Source organism: Cucurbita pepo, unplaced genomic scaffold, assembly GCF_002806865.2.
Source record: "Cucurbita pepo subsp. pepo cultivar mu-cu-16 unplaced genomic scaffold, ASM280686v2 Cp4.1_scaffold000155, whole genome shotgun sequence".
In the NCBI taxonomy this organism is placed as follows: domain Eukaryota; kingdom Viridiplantae; phylum Streptophyta; class Magnoliopsida; order Cucurbitales; family Cucurbitaceae; genus Cucurbita; species Cucurbita pepo.
The window spans coordinates 179,360-184,855 of NW_019646443.1; positions in this window are offsets into that span (position 1 = coordinate 179,360).

The window sequence follows — 5,496 nt, forward strand, 5'->3', positions numbered from 1 at the left end:
GAACCAAGCAATCTCACCTTGTTGGCAATGCTGAGAAGTCTGTCAGAGTACTCTTTCACCGACTCCGACTCCTTCATCTTCTGCAACTCGAAATCCCTAATCAAATTCAAGGCTTTCATTCCACAAATCCTCTCATCTCCTTCATATTCGGTCTTGAGATAATCCCAGATTTCCTTTGCTGTTCTGAGGGACATTATTCGCATGAAGATCATTTGAGATACAGCGGCAAATAGGCAAGCTTTTGCCTTTGATTTTCTCGTCTTCTTTTCCTTCTGTAATTTGATTTGTGCTACAGTAGAATTTGCTGGGAGCGGAGGGACCTTGTAATTCTCTTCTACTGCTTCCCAAAGATCCAAGGCCTCCAAATAAGTCTCCATACGAACTGCCCACATTTGATAATTGTCTCCATCGAAGATTGGTGGTGCAACAGCGGAAAAACTGAATTCTCCTCCCATTTTGATCTCACAGATCCCTTAAGAAGATAGCTCTGTTAAATAAAAGCCATGCCTTATTTAGTTAGGTTTTCTAAAAACATATGAATTCACGCTAATGGAAAAGCGTAATTCTAGGTGCCAATTTGGGCGAAGTCTTCGTCCAATTTCCTATTTCTGTATAATTGGTTTTTTTATTTTTGTAATTAGATTTGTTATTTAAACCGTTCAACTGAATGAAAATAAGATATCGAGTCTTCAGCAATCTCAGCTAATCTCTCACTCTCTCTCCTTTTACTTCCGCTAATTTTTCCTTCGAAGAAACTTTCGGCCAATTTTTCGTCGACACTGTCTTCCGAATTGCCAGAGTCAACAAGCTCTGATACCAATTGTTAGTGAAAGAGTGAGTTATTGAATGATTGATGAGAAGATTGAATTTTGAAGAGCAAGAATGCTCTATATATATAGAGAGAATATGAAGAGATATCTAGAAAATCTACCTAGAAATCAAAAAATCTGGTAACAAACGAGTAAACAAATCAAAACAAAATCTAATCAAATCAGGAGTAAATCAAATAAAAAACAAATCGACTCCTAACATCACAAGATTTAATCAAATACAGTAATCTAAACACGTAATCTTTTACAGAAAGAAAGGAAGAAAGGAGAGAGAAGAGAGGGAAACTGAAAATAAAAAGAAATGAGAGGGAAACCGAAAAAAATGAGAGGGAAGAGAGAAGAGAAAAAATATTCATTTTTTATTGGGCCCTTTTCCTTCTTTTTCATAGCATTATTTTAGAAATGCTATTCTAAAATTGTATGAAAAGGTATCTTTATTGTAGTAATTATTGATCTGACGAGGTATTACAAGAGATTTATTCAAGACTTTTCCAAGATCGCAATGCAGATAACTCAGTTGATTAGGAGGGGAAAGATGTTCGAGTGGAATCAAGCATGTTAAGAGAGCTTCCAGGAGCTCGAGAAGTGGTTGGAGAAGGCATTGGTACTCACTATACCTGATTGTACTGAGAATTGGTGATTTAAAGTAATGCTTCCTAGAGAGGTTTGGGTTGTGTACTCATGTAGAATGGAAGAGTCATTGCCTATGCGTCTCGACAATTGAAGGACTATGAACGTAATTATCCGACGCAAAACTTTGAGTTAGTTGTTGTGGTGTTTGCTCAAAAGATTTGGAGGTACTACTGGTAGTATATTTAGATCATAAGAGTCTAAAGTACCTATTTATGCAAAAGGCGTTAAATATGTGAAAACGAAGATGGTTTGAGTTGGTGAAAGATTATGACATAGTGTTTATCAGACAGACAAGAATCTAGCATGTTTAAACTAGCTTAAGTAGTGGTTACGGTCATTCAACTCTAAAGTAGAAAGTCACTATAGCTTAGAGAGAGATCCTTTCCTTGTTAAGGTTATCCTTCAACAAGAGTCTGAATGAGCAGAGACTTGGAGTGACAGAACAGTATGTGTCCATAATGATAATGAGATCGAAAGGGAAATTCAATAGGAAGCCCATGAGCCAACGTATAAGATTCATCAAGGAGCTATAAAGATGTATGAAGACTCGAAGACATGCTAGAGGTGGCTTGGGATGAAAAAATATTGCAAAATACCTGAGTAAGTCCCTAACTTTTCAATAAGTCTAGCATCGAGGTAGAAGCCTCCTAGATTGCTACAACCTCTAAATGTGCCTCAATAGAAATGGTTAAAGGTACCCATGAATTTCTTTACGAGGGTCCCTAAAACAAGTAAATGTGCCTCAATGGAAATGGTTAAAGGTACCCATGAATTTCTTTACGAGGGTCCCTAAAACAAGAAGAGGATTTAGGATATTATGGAGGCATGGTAGAAAGTTGACCAAATCAACACATTTCATACTTGGAAAAGCAACCTATTCATTTGGTAGGTGGGCACACTTATATCGTATGATTACATGGCGTACCAGTTTCCATTATGTCAAATAGGGATGTTCAATTTACTTCTTGATTTTGGAAGAGCCTCCAGGAGACATTGAGAATATAGTTGAAATTGAATAATACGTTTTATCCTAAGACTAATGGACAAATGGAAAGGGTTAATTAGATTATTGACGATACGTTACGCGCATGAGAACTAATTTTACTAGCAATTGGGATACTCACATGTAGCTCATAGAGTTCGCTTATCAGTTATCAAGTGACCATTCAGATGACACAATTTGTGGCATTATATGGTCACTAGGTATCAGACCCCAATATTTTGAGAGGAAGTATGCAATAAAAAAATTTCGTGTCTGGAGTTGTTACAGACGAACAATGATGGATAGAGAAACATAGAAGAGGATTTTGACAACCAAGAGTTGAAAGAAGAGGTATGCGAATGTGAGGAGAAAAAAGTTGGAATTTGCCGTGGAGATCATGTATTCTTGAAAGTTTCACCTTTTCAAGATCTAATAAGATTTAGTAAGAGAGGAAAACCGAACCACCATTTCATTGAGCTATTTGAGATTATTGAAAGGATTGACCAGTTGCATACAAACTAACTTTACTTTCAACCCTCAACATCATACCTAATGTGTTCCATATCTTAATGCTTCGTAAATATGTTGCCGATCAAACTCATGTTATCAGCTATGAGACCTTTCCATTAAAAGAGAAACCAACCGTTGAAGAGGCTACATGAAAACGAAAAAGAAGTGGTAGGTACCGGAAGTTATTTTTTGAGTTAGGAACTTTCAAAAGAAAAGGTTTTAAAATAAGAGAAAAACAATTCTTACGTAGAAACAACCACGACAATTATTGTCCCAAGAGGAAACCATGAGAGCATGAGAAAGGCTTCACTTGATAGTATTGAAAAAGAATTCTACGGAGAGTCTAAGAGTGTTTTTAAACATAATAGTGTAACGTATTGGTGAATGAAATTTGAAGGAAAAGGGAGTCATAACAAGGAATTCAGATACGTAAAGGGAGAGGTAAAATCCCACGAGACCACTAACTTTATGCTTCAATTTTTTTGGTGCATCATGCATGTTAGACCCTAAAATTTGAATCAATTGATTTTTTAGGTTGAGATTTATACTTTTCCATAAGAGACATAGAGAGAAAACAAAAGTTGGGGTGCAAACGATATTTTGGAAATGTGTTGGAAGTCGTAGAAACTCGAGAAAAAAATGCCTGAGGCATGTGAACCTCACGCGTGTATGACACTGCGAGTGGTCGAGGGGTTTGGCACATGAAACTTGTGTGAAAGGTGCATGTTGGCTTTTGAACCCTTTGTCAAATCTCGATTTCCTCGTTTGGTCGGTCATTATTCGATTTTTCTAATTTAAGTCGTGACTATCTTAAAAACTTGAAAAGAAAGTAAATCATGGCCAAACTTTTCATCTTTAAAACAAAACCTAAATAATTTTTACTTGCAAATCTAAACTAAAGTTTGTTTACATTTGACCATTGGCTATTTACCGCGACTTTGATATGGGGACGTCCATTCTCAAGTTTCTAGTATTTGAATTACTCAAAATTTTCTAGTATAGATCCATCTTTAAACTAGTTTCTAGAATCATTAATAATTTTTTGAGAACTTACGTAGTCCCGTTGTACTTGTTTGGGTCTATTAATATTTTCTTTGGTTTCCTTTAAAACCCTACTTAAGTTCCCTTAACCATATTAGTGGTATTATAAATCCAAGGAAATATGCTGTAATTGCCATATTATGAGTATTTATTGTGAAAAAAAAAAAAATTAGCGAGGTAAGTAGCATATTGAACTCCCAAACAATTTTTAACATGTTAAATATATGCGAAGCATATCGATCATGTGATTAATACCTTAATTATGATCAATGTATATGTATCGTATAATTTAAATTATAATAATCGTGAAGCCTTGCATAGAATATGAGCATATTAGAAAATCATGATTAGAATTTGTGATGTAAGACCGTAGTTTATGCTTATGAACCTGACAAAACATATTATTATGGATTCTTGTTTAGATGTGTCGTGTTATGGTACAATAATTTTGGAACCTTTAAGAGTTCAAGAAAGAAACTCAGTGTGATGATTAGGCCTCAAGTACACTTCTAAAGTCTTGTCATGACCAAAATAATAGATGAATAAAATAAATAAAATTTAAATGGAAATAAAATTAACAAAAAAATTAAATAAAAAAGTTATAATAAGATCGGTGTTGTTCAAATTTATTATAAAGAGCAAAATAGATTTGGGATAAAATTGCAAAAGAAAATACAAAAGACTCGAACACAAAGATGAAATAACACTCCAATATGGCCTCTATGACCATACAACTCTTGAACGCTCATCCACCTCAACCCGCCCTCTGAAATACTTGAAAAAGAAAGGGGTTGGGTATAGAAATATACTCATTAAGCAACCTACTTGTAAGCTCTCATCGCATCCTTAACCTAATAGATATTAACAAAATTTTATCTAGGCTCTAGGAAGTTCGGGCCTCGTTTCTAGTGTTATTTGAGCATTTAGGGTTCCTTAAAGTTCTGAGTTGTACTTTAGCTTCTGACAGACACACTCTGCATGTTTAGAGGGTGGTTCACCCATCTCTAACGTCACAGGTCTTCCAGGGGACAAATCTAATCTCTGGGATAAACTACTTTCTGTTCTTAGACTTAGGTAGCTTGCTCTACCTAAGCAGTAATTGGTGTCCTTGGTGAAGGTGTTACCTTATAAAACCCTCTCTATGGGGACAACATAGTGTGTGCTAGCTTGCTCTCATCATTATTAGAAGGTGGCTAACTAACCCTAACCATTGGACCATTTAGTCTCCCAAGGTTGAGGGAGTAACCCCTCCCCTGTGCTTGCCAGCTACTAAGTCTACTCGCATAATCCTATGTCCACTCTCAAGACGAATATGTTAGGTAGGATAATAAAACTGAACTATTAGCTTTACAACCCTAAACGACCTAGGCTTGGCTCAACAGTACTAGTACCAGAGTTGAAAAGGAACTAGAAGCTCCGTGGACATCGTTCCAATTTTTAATGGCGTAGAGGTTACTTTTGACTTGATGAGTTGCTACAATCTTTCTGCTATTTGACCTT